The following is an 18,790-nucleotide window of genomic DNA, read 5'->3' on the forward strand; positions in this document are numbered from 1 at the left end:
TTGGCTCCCAGGTGGCACTAGTGTTACAAGTCTACAGCCCCCACATTGGGACCCTCTGTTTTCAAGTCTCCTGAGCTAAGAGGCCAGGGGAGGGCCATCAGCCAAGACCTGTATGGATGGAATGGATTCAGGATTTGGGGAATACATAAGAATGGTTCACTTGATTTTCTGAGTTTCTTAATGTTTCCTTATTTTTGTAGTTGTAGTTTTAGTTGCTGGTGGGGGTGATGGCAGTATGATTGTGGTGGTGGTGGTAGTGGGGTGTGTGTGTGTGTGTGTGTGTGTGTGTGTGTGTGTCCATCCTGGGCTTGAACTCAGGGCCTGGAACTGTTCCTGAGCTTTTTTACTGTAGAGCTCTACTACTTGAGTCATAGCTCCACTTCCAGCTTTTTAGTGGTTAATTAGACATAGAAGTCTCACAAATTTTCCTGCCTGGGCTTAATTCAAATTGTGATCCCCAGATCTCAGACTCCTAAGTAACTAGGATTACAGGTGTGAGCTACCAGAATCCAGCTTGATTTTGTTTTTGATTGATAATTATACCTATTTATTAGATACAGAAGGCAGTTTGATACATTTTATACAGTATACATATAGATTATACTATATATTATATTTGATGCTATATATATAAACAAACAAATTCAAATATTTAGCATATCTATTACTTGAGATAAATGTACCATTCCTTTTGGTAAGAACTCTCAAAAATCCTTTCTCCTGGTTATCTTGAAACTGTAAACTCCCCTTCATGCAATACAACAGGACTGACTGTGGACCCATTATAATTTGGGGCTAGATAAACTTCACAGCCTCTGGGGCAGTGCTGGCAATGGGAGGGCCATATGGGTGCTTCCTGGGACTGGAGGCAGCCTGGACTGAAGAGAAGGAAAGCAGCCAGTAGGGCAGGCTACTGCAGCCACTATGAGGCAGGTGGTCCACCCAGCCTTGGGAGACCACACACCAGCTCTCAGAGACAGAAGTGATGCTTATATTGGACGCAAAATCAACCTTTGAAAACATCTATCTCTGACACCCCAGGTTCTCTCTCTGAGGCAGACTGGGAGCCTCAGAGAGCCCCACTGTTTCTGTTGTTTTTTTTTTTTTTACCAATTTGATAGTTTGCTCAGCATGGCAAGGGAGAGGACACAGACACATCCCAAGCAGGTAAGCAGAATCTCTGGGAGGGGACTCAGGCAGCAGGAAGTTGTCTGCAGAATCCTTAGATGCTGGAGAAATGGTGGTGCAGTTCAGAAAGGAAACAGATTTCATCAGCAACTTCAGTAGGGGGTCCTGGGAAGCAGAGCATCCCATGAAAGTGCTGGAGGGGAAGTAGTGAGAGACAGGATGGGAATCTGGGTGAACCCGACTTGCAAAGGACCTTCTTTATAAAACTGAAGTATGTGGCTCTTCTTTAGGGGCAATGAGGAACTACGGAAGGTCTCAGAGAGGCATGATATAAAAAAAGTTGGTAACAACTACAGTCTCTGCCTCCTCCTTCTGTTTCTTTGACTCCTAGACTTCATTATTTTTAATTATTTATTTTTGTGTCTGTTGAGAGGCTTGAACTCAGGGCCTGAGTGCTGTCCCTGAGCTTTTTTGCTCAAGGTTAGCACTCTACCACCTGAGCCACATCTCCACCTCCAGTTAACTGGAAATAAGAATCCCATAGGTTTCCTTGTCTGGGCTGGCTTTGAACCATAATCCTCAGATCTCAGCCTCCTTGAGTAGCTAGGATTACAGGAGTGAGCCTCGGGCACCCTGTCTATACTTTACTTTTGTCCTGTGATGTAAAAGAAGATGGCTGCAGCCTCAGAACCCATTTTGCAAGAGAATACAACTTTAGGCAGTGGTAGAGATGGAGAATACAGATCACCTGAGCTAGGAGATGTCAGAGCCAACAACTGCTCCTTCGAAACACTGACTTTCGGCCCCGCCCCGCGGTTCCCGCATGCGCTTGAAGATGGCGGCGGCTGCCGGGAGGTTGCTCGGGGCCTCGGTTACCCGACATGCAAGGACCATCTCTCGGGGCACTTCTGCCTCTGCAGCCCTTAGGCATGTTGCTTCTAGAAGAACTTGCTTGACAAACACATTGTGGTCTGGCTCTACTCAAGCAAAATTCGCCTTTAGTACTAGTTCCTCATCTTACGCTCCTGCTGTTACCCAACCAACATGCACCTTACTTTAAAGGCACAGCTGTTGTCAATGGAGAGTTCAAAGAGCTTAGCCTGGATGACTTTAAGGGGAAATACTTGGTGCTTTTCTTCTATCCTTTGGATTTCACCTTTGTGTGTCCTACAGAAATTGTTGCTTTTAGTGACAAAGCCAATGAGTTTCATGACGTGAACTGTGAGGTCATCGCAGTTTCGGTGGATTCCCACTTTAGCCATCTTGCCTGGATCAATACACCAAGGAAGAATGGAGGCTTGGGCCACATGAATATCACACTCTTGTCGGATTTAACCAAACAGATTTCCCGGGACTACGGTGTGCTGTTAGAAGGTCCTGGTCTGGCACTCAGAGGTCTCTTCATAATTGACCCCAATGGAGTCATCAAGCATCTGAGTGTCAATGACCTGCCAGTTGGCCGGAGTGTGGAAGAGACCCTCCGCTTGGTGAAAGCATTCCAGTTTGTGGAAGCCCATGGAGAAGTCTGCCCAGCAAACTGGACACCAGATTCTCCTACAATCAAGCCAAGTCCGACAGCTTCCAAAGAATACTTCCAGAAGGTCCTTCAGTAGATGATCTGTGTGCACCTGAAGCTTCACTACAGAAAAGAACCTCAGCTGGCGCCCTTTTAGCATTTCAAGGATTATTTATAGAAGGAAAAAACCCAATCATGCTTGTATTTATAGATATTACTCTATTTTTTTTAACAAAGAAAACTCTTGTTTCCATTTCCTGGAGTGATACTACTCTTAATGTTTTCTTTTTGTAACACTGGCTAAAACTGTGTCCAGGTAATCCTTTATTGGCAATGTCGTTATTGATTATGTCTTCAGTGGGCAAAGGAAACGCTTCCTCCTTACCTTCCAGACCTTTGCTGCACCAGCGTAACACAAGCACCGAATGCTTCTGATCAAGAGTCCTGATTTTTCTTCCTGAAGTTTTTTGTAGTAAACTGAATTTCCTCTAAGACAACATACCTTTATGTTGTTAGGCTCTGCTGTCTGAGCTAACTCCAAATGGATGTCTATGTGATGGAAATAAATGTGAATCCAGACTAAAACATGGTGGCATCGTGACTGAACTGATCATGCATGACCCTGCTCCTAAGGTTTATAGTTTACAGTTTAACTAGCTGACTTAGTTCAGTGTGTATTTTCAGATAATGATTAGATGTAATTATAAAGGATATATATTAAATCCGGAGATTGAATTTTGATTCAAGTGCTTGACATAAAATATATCATGAAAATAAACATACCTTAAAATACTTGAAAAAAAAAAACACTGACTTTTTTTTTTTCTGTCCTGGAGCTTGAATTCTTGGCCTGAGCATTATCCCTAAGCTCTTCAGTTCAAAGCAAGCTCTCTACCACTTGGAGATACAGTACCACTTCCGGTTTTCTGGTGGTTAGTTGGAGATAATAGTCATGGATTTTCCTACCTGGGCTGACTCTGAACCTTGATCCTCAGATCTCACTTTCCTGAGTAGATAGCATTACAGGTGTGAGCCATAAGCACCTGGCTAACATTGAGCTTTTCATATGTGGCCTCTGCACAAGTAGGTTAGCTTCTCTAAGCCCCAGTGGTCAAGCAAGGCTCTTGTCTGTGGAAGAATACACAGATGATGCTAAATTATGCTTGGAATATATGAAAGCCCTATGTAGAAGAAAGATGCATCATAGCTCCTTTACTGAGCCTAGCAGGCGGTGTTGAGAGGGGCAGAGAATTGGATGATTGGAAGAACATTTGAACGAGACACTTCCTGTTAAGTCCCAAACCTGAACAAAAGCACCAACGCAGGTGGAGTAAACCCATCTATTTTTCATGCTCCCGATCTCAAACCCCAAGAAGTCAGTAGCAGGGGTAATGTGGAATAGAAAACAGATAAAACATTGATAAGAACTGGATGAATATTGCAGGAGGGGCCAGGCCTTGTGTGAGTGTTGGGGGAGAGAAAGAGCCTATGGAGCAGCTCTCCCAGGTGTGGCCTGTCTGGAAAGATGCAATGGGCTGACAGGCTTCAAGGGATGGGCGGGCTCTGGGTGGGGCTCTGGGAACTACAGGAGTAGGATGGGGGAGAAGGTTAAGAGGAGAGTCCTCTTTTCAATTCAGGCCCCAGTTTTGTTGTGTGACCTGGACACCTGCTGCTGCTTCTCTGGGCCTCATAAGGGCTCATGCACCTGTTCACCCAAATTAGGCTAGGACCTGGACCCTAGTTCAGGTCATTTGCACATTGCTATGATCAGGTTGGTATGTAAAGCTGGAGGAAAGCTTAGGAGAGGTGAGACATAAAATCAGTTTAAATAACAAGAATCTTCCTAGCCTGGCTTACTTTATCCCCTGGCCTGCCCCTCAACCTCCATTATTCCTTGTGGCCCTTCCTCAAGGGGTGGTTGGTTGCTTCTCTCTTATCTTCTCCCTTTCAGTCCTCTTTGAGCCCATGCTCTGAAAACTAGCTGTCCCCAGGGGAGATCTTTGAATCCAGGAAGGGATCCTTGAGACTGAAGTCCCAGAAGACACCCTGCAGCCATATCGGAGGGTCTGTACACAAGACTTGAGTCTCCAACCCCTGTGTCCCCACCTCAGTGCTCTGGCAGGACATCTGGGAACCAAGGCCTCCACTCAGTTCTTGTTGCTCTTCCTTCTTCAAGCTTGATTTGCAAACCAGTTTCTTCCACTAAAATGAAATCATATCCAGCGCTACCTTGCAGTCCCTTCACTTTAACAATTGCTAACCAAGACCCAGGGTGATAGAGGGGTGATGGAGTAGTCAGTCACAGTTTCCTCTTTTCCACACATGTACTTTTTTGAATGTACAGGTACCAGGCCTGCTACACAAACTATGAGCAAAGCAGGAACACCACACCTAGCAGTGACATCCCTAGGGCCACAATGTTACAGAGCCAGGAGTCCAGCATCATCAGGGCCAAGTGATGCTTAGGTCCCCAAATCTCCTGAGCAGTGGGTGGGTCTTTGCTCCGTTATACCCCCATGGATTGGTGTTGAGCTCCAGAGGGAAACTTGAGAATCTCACCAGGTTCCTTTTGATTCCATCCCACTTCTGCAGATGGCACAGGTATATCCCCTGTGGCATGGGCACAACTCCCACAGCCTGTAGAGAGCCACGTGCCAGGTCTTTCTACAACCTACTTTGGTGCAGCGTGGTTCATTGCCACATGCTTAGAGTTGAATTAGTATTCCCATATTCACTGGCTGGGTAAGTTAAGGCAAGTTGCTTAACTTTTCTGAATCTTTGTGGGTTTTTTTTGTTTTTTCTCAAACAAGGCTAATGCTATATCCTGGGGTTGTTGAGAGGCTTCAATGTGATGGCAAAACAACAAACTCGCCAGGTTGCAATTCTGCTGCCCCTGCCACAGCATGCCTTTGCTGTGGGTGGAATTCAACACTGAAAGTCTGGCTTAGGCCCACCACAGGGCCAAGCTGCTTAAGGCCAAGGAGCCTCTTGGCTCCAGGAGTGTCACTGTGAGAAGCTTTCATAGAATGACCACAGAAAGGGCTGTGGTCTGTAGACCAGCCGGGGCCCCATCTTTTAGTTCTGGGGGTGGCCTGACTTAGGCTGCCTATTCCTCTTATGTCCCAAGCTGCCTGGCCTGTGTCATATGCTGAAAGTCCAGCCCCCAGATGTGGGAATGACCCCATCCTCATGTGGAGCTGATGGGAGGCTCACTGTCCACTTTATCCAGCACTCCAGCTCCACAGCTGGAAGTAGATGGGCCAGGACCACACCTTCTAGGGGGTGACTCCTGCTGGGTGAAAAAGCTGCCTGAACCTAAGTCAAACTGATGGCTGGAATTTCTTTTGCCAGAACCCAAAAGAGACATTTTCACTGTATCATTTTCCCCCCAGTCCTGAGGCTTGAACTCAGGGGCCTGAGCACTGTCCCTGAGCTTCTTTTGCTCAAGGCTATCACTCTACCACTTGAGCCACAGCACCAATTCTGGCTTTTTCTCTTTATGTGTAGTTCTGAGGAATTGTAGTGTGGAGATCAGATCTGGCCAGCACATCACTGGCCACATGGTGAGTTGTACTATCTGGCATCTTGTCTTGATGGGTGTGCCTGAATTCCTAGAGGAAGGGAAGTCCCTTCCCCAGGTGATGAGTGTTCCTGAATCCCTAGAGACAGAGGTGAGCACTTTGCCTATAGGTTACTGAACCTGTCAGTCAAGTGCCTGGGACTGGGAGCTTCCTGTGGCCCTGCCCCCTGACCTGACCCGATTTCAGATCAAGCCAGCTCAGGTGCCATTACACCACACCATGCCACATGTCTGTGCATTCTGCGTGTCCTGTGTCCTGTCTCCTGGCTTGTCCCTGGTCACCATGGCATCCCAAGTCAGTTCTCCATTACAGCTGGATTGGTTTGTTGGTACTGTTTTTGTTTTTTCTTCCCTCTCTGGCCTGTTTCCTGATAGTGTTAAGTATATTTGTGGGGTGCAGGCCTTTGTAACAACTGTCTGCCTGCAGACTACTAATGCTCTAATAAAAACTCCAAGATTCAATCCTTCAATATGTGGCTTCTTGGATAATTTACCATATCACAGAATCAAACCCAGGGCATGCATGCTATGCAGGCACTCTATCACTAAGCCACATTCCCAACCCACCTACTCTTTTTATTTTATTTTTTTCTTTTTGGTCAGTTGTGGGGCTTGAACTCTGTGCCTGGGCACTGTCCCTGAACTCTTCAGCTCAAGGCTAGTGCTCTGCCACTTGGTAGTTAATTGGAGATAAGAGTCTCTGGGACTTTTCCTGCCCTGGCTGGCTTTGATCCTAGATCCTCAGATCTCAGCCTCCTAAATAGCCAGGATTACAGGGGTGAGCCAATGTCGCCTTGCCACTATTTCCATTTTTAACCTCTGTACAAACATGAGCATTTAACTAGCTCACACCTGTAATTCTAGCTACTCTGGAAGCTGAGACCTGAGGACCAGGGTTTGATGCTAGCTGGGGCAGGAAAGCACATGAGACTCTTATCTCCTGAGTTCAAGAGTCAGGACCAGCACACACAGACTAAATAAATAATTAGTATCTATTGCCACATTTCCAATTCTTAACAGTACTCACTTGATGTCTGCTAATGTCCAATAACCATCCCCTATTCTAGGTAGGATACTGTCCCCCACCACTCCCCGTAGCCTCCCATCCAGCTGGCTCCATTCACAGTGTGTTACTGACCTGTCTACAGAAGCCTTGCTGGCACCGATCTGTGTGTCTGTGTTCCCTCAGCTTTCTGCCTGCTTAGACACTGCTTGAAAGGCATGAATGACCCTTCTTCCTGCCCCAGCCCTTTGTCTGGTCTGTCAAAACCTTCGAAGGCCTCTGTTAGCTTCCTAGATAGGCTCCTACCTACTTCCTGGCTTCTGTGGCTACATGGCAGGTATAAGTGAGCACTAGCTCACTAAGCACACAGAAAGCTGCTCTGCTTTAGGCTTTGGGGTAGAGACACTAAGGAAGAACTAAGTTGGCCCTGCTGGGAATCTGAGGCCTATTCCTGCTCTGGCGATGCAATGAAGCAACTAAGTAAGATAAACAGAGCGCTGACACCCTACACTGCTTCCTCGGCCAGCCCAGAGCTTCTCCTAAGTCCTGGAATCCTGTTTGGGGGGAAGGAGGTGAGCAGGACCCAGTCTTGCACACATGAGGAGTAACACAACTGTGTGGAGAGCTGTACAACATTATTGCCTGTGCATTATTGATAGTTATTATACCCTGAAGTCCATAAATTATTGAGAGAACTGAGAGGATGGCAAGGTGAGCCAACACTGGGCCTAGGGACAATGCTGGGGGTGGGGGGTGGGGGGGTAGGAAAGGCCGCTGATTTTTCCCTCCCCCTCCTGCAACTCCTGTATCCTTTCACCTACTTCCCTTTGGGGGCACTGTCTCCTCTCCCCCCCCCCCCTTTCCTAGCCTCTCCTCTTTCTCCTCCTCATCCTATCGGACCTGGAAGAGGATGTCAGTGAACTGATGGGCAGCCAACAGAAGCCGGAAGGGCAACTCCACATGCTTAGACACCAAGGGCCTGCATCTCATTGCCTGAGACAGGCGAAGACATGTAGAGGCAGTGGGACCAAGACCCCTTCTCAGCCAGATTAAGTTTGAGGCCACTGTCAGATACCCAGTGGCCAGGTAGCCAGGAGTCAAAGGTCACAACCATGGCATGCCTTTACTGGACAGTCTCTATGTGCCAAGAATTTAGGCATCCTTACTTGGTCTTCCCCGGCAAGACCAGGACACACACTATCATCATTCTATGAAGTACTGAGGGTTAAGTGCTCATTTCTGGTTCCACAGCTTTGGCAGAAACAGGATTCTGGCCCAGGGAGTCAGGCCAAGCCTGTGTTCCTGACCCATTGAATGTATGAGTGTCTGCCCCTGTGTGGGAAGATTAGGAAGGAGTTATATATGCTTTTTGTGTGCTTATCTCTATTTTCCAAATTTTCTACAATGAATATGCAATGCTTTTGTAATCAGAAAAGGCACGCATAACAAATTATATTTTTAATAGCATCTCCCCTCCTCTGGAGTCCCTGGGTGCCTCTAAATTCCTTCTCCCTTCCACCCCCAGCAGGGTGAGGAAGAAGGGGTGCATCTTCTCTCATGTGCTGTGGGGGTGACAATGTAGTGTCACCTCCTTTCTCCACTTCATCCAAGTCCTGAACTGTGACCCTGGATGTTAAGGCCATGGCCTCCTCCAGCCTCCTGTTGGCCTAGCTGCTTTCCAGATCTGGGGGTTTCACCTCACCTCCATCTTCCCACAGAAGATGGCTGGCAGTGGAAGGGACTCCTGTAAGCCACCACCAATACCCACTGTGCCGCCCGGAGTCCCACCTCCCTCTCTTGGTACCAGGTTCTCCTGAGTTATTTAGTACACACTGACTGCGCCCATGGGGCTGCTGCGTGCAGCTCACTTTCACAGCTCCAGATGGAGAATTTTCCCAGGAACCCACAAAAGGCTTTTCTGGAAATGTGGAGATAGGGCCAGGAGGGAGCCAGCAGCTGGGATAGGGGACACCATCTCAAGGAGAAGGCTGGGGACTGCTCACACTCACTGCCAGGCCCCAGGCCTATTCACAAGGCAGGTGGCAGTAATACCAAGTACTGCCAAGGGGTGGCATTGCTTGTCCTTTGAAAGAAAGTGGCTTAGGTGGCCTGGAAACACTTTTATACACTCACATGCACAGAACTCACAAACACACACTTAGGAGCAGCTCAAATGCCTCTTGCAGAATAACCAGCCCATTGTGGCTGACTGAGTACTCCGGGGGTTGTGAGCTAGATGTATGTACCCAGCCAGGTGTGTGCTGGGTTGGACAACACTGCTATCCTCTCAAAGGTCACCATCTTCAAAGAGCTAGGAGATCCCCTTGGACAGCTAGGAAAACTGAGGCTCAGAAAGCTTGGGGGCCTAGAGCCCAAAGGATAATTACAAGCCCATCTAGGGGAGCCTGGGGAGCTTTAGCCTGCCCTCCTGGGACACCCTAGCAAGTCTCCCCATGGCCCGAGCAGCTCAGCTCTGAAGAGGGGAGCAAGGCTGAGGGAGTCTCCCACCCATCCCCCCCACAGGCCTGGACAGTCCAGAGAAGGAGCCAGCAAGGGCAGTTGCTTTGACTCTGAGCACCATGGCTGCACTTGCAGGCTAGGCAGGGCACCTGGAAGATGGAGGATAGAGGGAGCTGAGTCTTGGCCCTGTCAGCTTTCTATGTGGTGGCAGCTGAGCTGTGAGGCAAAAAGAAAGAACAGAAGCCACAAGCAGTCAACGGGGGTATGGTGCACAAGGAGCCCACCCTCTCCTGTAGCCATGAAAACCCAGGTTTGGAGCTGGGAATGGAGGCAGAGGCCCCTATCTTGCCCCAGCTGTTAAACTAAGCTTTCTAAAAGAGGTGGGGTCTGGGCAGAGGCCATGGCCTAGGGAGGGCAGGGTAACCTGGAAGATCTGTGTGAGAAGACACAGGAAGGCAGGAAGGCCCAGGCCCTAAAGCTCAGCAGAGCCTGGGAGTGGGTATCTGCTGTCTAATGTTGTGGCCAGGGCCACCGGAGCCACAGCCAGAGTCACCCAACTTTTCTGGGTTTTTCTCTTTTTCTCATCTACCTATGTATTTATTTGGGGGTACTTGGGATCAAACTCAGACACTCATGCATGTTAGGCTAGTGCTCAACCATTTAAGCCATACCCTATCCCCTGCTCTTTTTGTTGGGTGGTAGTGGTGGTGGTGATAGTGGTGGTGGTGGTGGTGGGAGTGGTGGTGATGGTGGTAGTGGTGGTGTGTGTATGCAGTCCTGGGATTGGAACTCAGAGCCATCTTGCTCTGCTTTCTTATGGCTGGCACATGTGTGCACACATGTACACGAGGGCACATATAGTCCTGGGCACTGTCCCTGAGCTGCTTTTGCTCAAGGGTAGTGCTTTACCACTTGAGCCACAGTTCCACTTCAAGCTTTCTTGGTAATCTATTGCAGATAAGAGTCTCATGGACTCTTCTGCTCAGACTGGCTTTGAGCTGTGATCCTTAGATCTCAGTCTCCTGAGTAGCTAGGATTACAGGCATGAACCATTGGCACCTGACATGACTGGTACTCTTCCACTTGAGCTACACTTCTAGGTTGACTTTTTTTCTGGTCATAGATTCTTCTGCTTCTCCTGTCCTCAATCCTCCAAGTCTCAGCATCCTGAGTAGTTAGGACTACAGATATGAACCACCACCTGCCAGCTTGTATTTTGTTTTTGGTTTTTATTGCCAGTCCTGGGGTTTTGGACTCAGGGCTTGAGCACTGTCTCTGGCTTCTTTTTGCTCAAGGCTAGCACCCTAATCTTAAGCGACAATGCCACTTCTGGCTTTTTCTATCTTTTGTGTTTTGTTTTTGCCAGTCCTGGGCCTTGGACTCAGGGCCTGAGCACTGTCCCTGGATTCTTTTTTTTGCTCAAGGCTAGCACTCTGCCACTTGAGTCACAGCGCCACTTCTGGCTATTTTCTGTATATGTGGTGCTGGGGAATCGAACCCAGGGCTTCAAGTATACGGAGGCAAGCGCTCTTGCCACTAGGCCATATCCCCAGCCCTGGCTTTTTCTATATATGTGGTGCTGGGGAATCGAACCCAGGGCTTCATGTACGCGAGGCAAGCACTCTACCACTAGGCCATATTCCCAGCCCTGTATTTTGTTTTTGAGAGAAGGTCTTGCTACTTTTGGCTGGGCTTATGTCAGTTCTCCATCTTCCCCCAGTAGCTGGAATTTACAGGTGTTTACTACCACATATGACTTCTATTATTTTTTAATTCATTTACATTTAAAATTCACTTGATTACATATTAGAAAACTTGATTACTTGATTCTCTTATTAGGAACATTTTATTATGTTAGGAACAATGTGACTATTTCTTTGCTGCAAATTTTATGAAATCTCAACACCATGATCAAATAATTCTAATGAAACTTTAGTGTCCAAATTGAGATGAGGTTTCCAAGACTTAGCACAAACACAATGTAATAACTATGAATAATTTTATATTGATTATGTTGAAATGATAATGTTTTGGGGCATATTGAATAAAATAAGACTTAACCAAAATTAGTTCCACCAGAATTATTTTTGCTTTTTTTTTTTTTTAAAAGGTAGCCACTAGAAATGACTTGTCTTGGGAATTGTAAAACCTGCATTGGGGTATGTTACTTTTCTTTAGAAAGTGCAACTATGTGTTTGACCTTTTCACAGAGGCATCTTTTGACTCTGTGAGTTCTATTTTGTGGGTGGTCTGGCTTTGATTTTGTTGAGTTTTTATTTTCTATCTCTTTTTTTCCTATGACGTTTCCTTTGCTCCATATGTTCAGGTAGTGAAGGCACTTAGTGAGGGAACTGAGGATTTAGAAATTCTAAGTTCATCCAACCATGAAAAGAAAGCATTGCTACCCTTCCTGCCTCCTTTCTATCAGCAGATCTCCACCTGGGCAGATAGCAGGGGCCCAGACTGTTTGCAAGCCTCCTGCATCTGGACGCTGGTGACAGATCCCAGGGTATTGTCAGACCTATCAGCTCTGATGCTGCAGGCCAGTTAAAAAAGAAAAAGAGGGGGAAAAAAGAACAGAAAAATAGAAAATAAACAAAATCAACCCCAGTTCGTCCCTGGAAGTAGCTGGTTCAGTCACCAGTGTGTGGGGCTCTCCTTAGGCTGTCAGGTCTGCCTAGTACAATATAGACCTGTGCAGGGTCAAGGCTTCTGGGGCCATAGGTTTCTCTAGGGCGAGAGAGGAACCAGACCAGCTTCTCTCTGAATACTTTTCTTGGGGCAGGATTTTGCCAGTCCTTGAAAACATCTTTTATCTTTTTTTTTTTTTTTTTTTTTGTCAGTCCTGAGGCTTGAATCCAGGCCTAAGTACTATCCCTGAGCTTCTTCTTCGTCCTTTTTTTTTTTTTTTTTCCAGTCCTGGGGCTTGAACTCAGGGCCTGAGCACTGTCCCTGGCTTCTTTTTTGCTCAAGGCTAACACTCTGCCACTTGAGCCATAGCACCACTTCTGGCCTTTTCTATATACGTGATGCTGAGGAATCAAACCTAGGGCTTCATGTATATGAGGCAAGCACTCTTGCCACTAGGCCATATTCCCAGCCCCTGAGCTTCTTTTGCTCAAGGCTAGTACTCTACTGCTTGAGCCACAGCACCACTTATAGCTTTTTCTGTTTATGTGACACTGAGGAATCAAACCCAGGGCTTCATGCATGCTAGGCAAGAACTCCACCACTAAGCCATATTCCCAGACCTTGATCTGGTTCTTGGTATAGGGAAAGAACCTAGAGTGCAGAGTTCTGGACAAGCCAGTTTCCAATGACTGTGCTGCTAGCCTGGATTGCTGTGTGGCCTTGGGGCAACCATTCTGCTTCTCTGTGATGTTTCCCAAATAGATTTTTTCGGGAATGCTCTCTTAGGTCCCACATCTGATATCTGTCACATGTCTATGGGGGGAAAGAAAAGAAAAGAAGAACTGTACACCCCATGGGGGGAAGGGAAAGGAGGAAGAGGGAGGGGGGTATGAGGGACAAGGTAACAAACAGTACAAGAAATGTATCCAATGCCTAACGTATGAAACTGAATCCTCTTGGTACATAAGTTTGATAATAAAAATTTTTTAAAAAGAAAAGAAAAGAAAAGAAAGGGGCTGGGAATATGGCCTACTGGCAAGAGTGCTTGCCTCATATACATGAAGCCGTGGGTTCAATTCCTCAGCACCACATGTAGAAAACAGCCAGAAGTGTCACTGTGGCTCAAGTGGCAGAGTGCTAGCCTTGAGCAAAAAGAAGCCAGGGACAGTGCTCAGGCCCTGAGTTCAAGGCCTAGGACTTGCCAAAAAGTATTTTTTTTAATTTAAGAAAAAAGAAAAGAAAGAAAGAGAAGAAGGAAGGGAGGGAAGAAAGGAGGAAGGAAGGAAGGAAGGAAGGAAGGAAGGAAGGAAGGAAGGAAGGAAGGAAGGAAGGAAGGAAGGAAGGAAGGAAGGGGAAAAGAAAAGAAAAAGAAAGAGGAAGACAGAATGCCCCACAGTCTACTATGACAGCACAGGAGGCTCAGAGCTGGTGGCTACAGCATAGCCCTGACAAGGAAAAGGCTACTGGGGAGAGTTGCATTTGCACACCCACGTCAAGTAAAGGCCATCATTATCTTGCTTCCTGTTTCCTGTTTGTTTGACTTCTCCATTCCACAAACATTTATCATGAAAAATGCTTGGCACAAAGCCTGAAGCACACTAACATTTCTGCTCTCCCTCATCCTTGGATACCGGACGCGGAGGATGCTCTCTGTCCCTATAGACCGAATTCTTTCCTAGGATGAGCACCCATTAATCCCTCCCTGGGCCATACTGACTTGGGGACAAGGGGCTCCTTCCCACCTCTACTTCCTCCACCTCTCCAGAGCCTCCAGCTACTCATGTCTCTGGTCCAGTCTGACTGTGCTTTGCAAACGTTTAACTTTTAGTGGTGGAACCCTTTCCTTACACAGGCATCCTGTGGATGGATACTGAAGAAGGTGGTGAGTCTGGAATGACCCTCCACATCCTGTCCCCTGCAGCCACTCTGAGCTATTGCAGGGGAACAATGAGGCTCCTTGGAACACAGCTGAAAAATACTGAGGTGCCTGGCACTGGTGGTTCACACCTGTAATCCTAGCTACTCTCTGTAGGCTGAGATCTAAGGATCATGGTTTGAAGCCAGCCTGGGAAAGAACGTCTGTGAGTTTTGTTGTTTTTCTCCAACTCACCAGCAAAAACAAAAACAGAAGTGGAGCTGTGTTCAATCCTGCCTTGAGTGACAAAAGCTAAGGGACAGTGACCAGGCCTGAGTTCAAAGAAAAGAAGAAAAACATTGAACTGTACAAAAGCCTTGGAGTTGAAATTGGGCTCCAGAGCACAGCTCATTTGTCTTGCTATGTGCCCTCAAGCAAGTGAATAGCACCTCAGAGCTGTGGCTGGGTTGGGATGAGTGAGTCTTAAGAGCTGATCCCAATCTTGCACACGGGGAAGGAGGGAACTGCCCAGAGAAAAAGCAAGTCCTCCCCAAACAGCTGGACAGGAGCTACATCCCTCCAGATGGCTGCCCTACATTCCAGGATGGCTGTGTGGTCTTGCCTAGATATTAACTGTCCCCAAATGCCACTAGCATTTTACAGTGCCTACAACTGTACCCAGAGCCCTGCATACCTTTGACTCTCTTCTGCTTTCTTTTCCACTTCGACCTTGTGAATATACAGGTATATCTATGAGCCTTTACACCAGGTCATCAGGTAAGAACTTGCTGAAAAGGAACCTCCATCCATACTTCTGCCACAGATGACAATCGAGGCCTGAGAGGCAAAGAGCAACTTAATCACTGTATGAAGCTAACCTCAGGCAGGCCCAGCCCAGAGCCACCAAGCTTTCTCCTCTCTGGGGTCCCATCCCTGCTGCTCACCCAGCCACCCCACTGAGATTCAGCCCATCCACAACTAGCCACAACCAGCCACAATGAACCATGTCCAGCTTAGTGCTGGACACAACTGGGGGAGAAAAACAAGAAACATGTCCATAAGCAAGCGAAGTCTTTACTGATCGAGGGTAACGCTTATAAGTGTCACTGGCTACTGGGTGGAGAAGAGATGTTAGGGATATTAAAGAAGGCCATGCCAGTTTGGGCATTCTGTTTATGAGGCAGACTTTTACCCTAGAGGGGTGTGTGTGTGTGTGTGTGTGTGTGTGTGTGTGTGTGTGTGTGTGTGTGTGTGTGTGTGTGTTGCTGCTGGTATTGGGACTTGAACTCAGGGACTGAGCACCATCCCTAAGGATCCATGGCTTATGCTTTATCACTTGAGCCACATCTCTACTTCCAGTTTTTTGGTGGCTGATTAGAGATAAAGAATCTCACAGAACTTTCCTTCCCCAGGCTGGCTTTGGACTCTGATCCTCAGATTTTAGTCCTGCAAGTAGCTAGGATTCCAGGAGTGAGCCACCAGGGGCCTGCTGTCCTGAAGGTTAGGAAAGGACCAAAGAGCCTCCTCTCACTCCTCACTCAAAGTTGGGGAAACTTAGGTCCCAATGTGGGGTGGGACAGCAGCATGGTGCAGAGGAAACAAATTGGTGAGCCCACCTCTGCTTAGACCTCTGTTGCAGGTCTGTCCATTGAGTGGTCCCAGTGCCTCAGGCAGAGGAGTTTCACACCTCCCTGCTCTGGTAGGGGACCTAACCTGCCTATAGGGACCTGTAAACAGGGGAGCCACACAGACAGAAAGAGAAAATTAGGTCCTAAGCCTCCCCAGAGCTCTGTTCTCCCCCATCAAGATCCAGGCAGCTTTCAGCAGAGTCTCCAGGTCAGATAGGGAAGAGGCAAAAGCATTAGTAGAATGTTATACAATCCCCAACAGCAGATGATCCATGCCACAGAGGAGCACCTGAGGCCACCCCCCTGCGTGTTTTCCCCAAGGAAGGTGCAAGCTTTGGAACAGACCCCAGGAGCAAGCATGCAGTCCCTCAGCCTACGGGCAGGCCTAGGTGGCCCTGGGTGGCCCTGGGTGGCCCCACATTCAGCCAGCAAAGAAGCAGGAGGAAAGCAGGGCAGGGAAAGAGCCAGGCTTAGGGTCACCCCCAAGCCCGACCCAGGACCTGGAGGCAGGTCACTCAACTCTGCATATGCAGAAAGTCTCAGAGACTTTCTGGCCAAGGCTGGCTTGGAACTTTGATCCTCAGATCTCAACCTCCTGGACAGCTAGGATTACAGGCATGAGCCCCCAGTGCCTGGCTTCTCTCTGGTTTTGAAAAACAGATGTCATTATTTAATCTAGCCTAGCTTCCAACTTGTGATATTCCTGCTTTAGCCTTCCATGGGCTGGGATTATAGATGTTCACATCCGGCTCAATGATCTCTTATTTTTTGTTTAAGGTTACAACTTCAGTCATTAGACGTCTGTCTAAATGAAAGGTTTACAGAATTATAATTCAAGACAATGTTTTGTAAATAAAGTTGATTTAAATATGCAATCTCCTGGAGCAAATTGCAAGCTTTCTCTAACACTCACTGGACAAGTACAGATATTGTAATTAATTTGATTAGCAGTCATTATTACATGAATAATATTGGAAGCATTATATTATGTAACACCAAAATTTGGCATATTTGAAATGTTTTTCTTTTTTATTAATTTATTTATTGTCAAAGTGATGTACAGAGGGGTTACAGTTTCATACGCAAGGCAGTGGATACATTTCTTATCAAACTTGTTACTTCCTCAATAATTTTTCTCCCACCTTCCCCCCCTCCCTGGAATGTCTTTCTGTGGATCTAAAATCATCATCCTAAGTTATTTTTATAAATTAACATCAATAAAAGAATTTTGAGCCAGGCACAGTGGCTTATAGCTATAATTCCAGCTATTTGAGAGGCTGAGGTGGGAGGATTGTGAGGCAAATACGGGCAACTTTGTGTGTGTGTGTGTGTGTGTGTGTGTGTGTGTTTATACTGGGGCTTGAACTCTGGGTTGAGAGCTCTCCCTTACCTGTTTTGTTTTGGGGGTGTTTTGTTTTGTTTTGCTCAAGGCCAGTACTGCATCACTTGAGCCACAGATCCACTTCCCTCTTATTGGTGGTTAATTGGAGCTATGAGTCTCAAGGGTTTTCCTCACGGAATTGGCTTCCTTACATACAACCATCTCAATCTCAAATCTCAGCTTTCTGAGCCTCTGGCACCTGGCTCACCTCTGGACAACTTACTGTGCCGAGTCTCCTCATCTATATCTAAAACAAAACAAAACAAAAGAATAAAATTGAATTTTGAGAAGGCAACAGCCTACACAACGAGTAAACTGTCCAAGATGGAGTTAGGATTTGAACCCGGATCTGTTTGACCCGAAGGCTTTTGTGACTATCTCCTTATACAGTATTGTTCGAGGCTCTCTCTCCCTGGGGGATAGAAAAAAGATGGTAGAGTAGGATGAAGGTAGAAGGTTGTCCCAGAACTTAGCAGAGGTGAAGAATCCAGGTTTAATGACTCAGGCCACATGCTGTACAATTCCATTTCTATGACATGCCCAGAGCAGACAAATCCATGGAGACTCAAAGAAGATTAACTGATTGCCAGGAGCTTGAGATGGGAGGGGAGTTGTGACTGCCCAATGGAACAGGGGTTCTTTTGGGGGTGATAAAAATATTTTCAAATTAGATAGTGGTGATGGTTGCACCACATCATGAATATACTGAAAACCACTGACTTGTACATTTTCAAGTTGTTAAGAATCAGATGATACATTTTATATTATGTATATTTGGTCTCTCTCTCTCTCTCTCTCTCTCTCTGTGTGTGTGTGTGTGTGTGTCCTATCCCTTTGCTGGTATTGGAGTTTGAACCCAGATGTGCCTTTGTATTTGCTCAGCTTGCTTGGCTGGCACTCTAACATGTGAGCCATGCCTCCAGCCTGGCTTTTTGCTGGTTATTTTGGAAATAGAATCTGGCACACTGTCTCCAAAGTAACACCAAGCTAGTTTTGAACTGTGACCCTCCCAAGCTCAGCCTCCTGAGTAGCTAGAATTACAGGAGTGAACCACTGAACCCAGACCTGCTTGTCTCAGTTTTTTTGGGGGGGCGGGGGCAGGGTTAGAATACTCTACCTGGTTGCAATTCTCCACTATACCCTCTACTAGCTGTTTATGACCTTGGGCAGTTACCGCTCTGTGCTAATTTCTTTCACCTGGTGTCAAGGTAACACAGTACCCATCACATCAGTTCTCAGCACCTAAAGGATTTAGAACAGTACCTGGCAAACAGCCTCCATATTAGCTCTGTGATATTATTATTATTACAGAGACTGTACAATAAGGATTTCTATAGTAGGCTCCTCCCCTGTGCAGAGTCCCATCATCTGGGGTTCCTTCTGGACTTGGGAGACCCAAGGAAGGAATAAGGATATTAATTTCCAAAGTCCTCCCCTCCCTGCTCTCTGCTTGAGCAGCAACCCAAGCAGCCCCCGGCAGGGTCTCCCTAATACCCCAGGCTAGGTTCCTAAAGGAGCTGGGACCAGCACTGGTGGCGAACACTGCAGCGCACCCCCTGGTGGCAACTGCAGGCACAAGGCATGACCAGGGAAGGAGGCGCTAAGCCT

At 47.1% G+C, this 18,790-nt stretch overlaps 1 pseudogene; it reads left to right on the plus strand.

The window, feature by feature from the left end:
- The first annotated feature begins 1,963 nt into the window (after positions 1–1,963).
- LOC125346426 lies at positions 1,964–3,439 on the plus strand (annotated as a pseudogene).
- Positions 3,440–18,790: the final 15,351 nt, after the last annotated feature.

The sequence above is a fragment of the Perognathus longimembris genome, chromosome 2 (assembly GCF_023159225.1).
Source record: "Perognathus longimembris pacificus isolate PPM17 chromosome 2, ASM2315922v1, whole genome shotgun sequence".
NCBI lineage: Eukaryota > Metazoa > Chordata > Mammalia > Rodentia > Heteromyidae > Perognathus > Perognathus longimembris.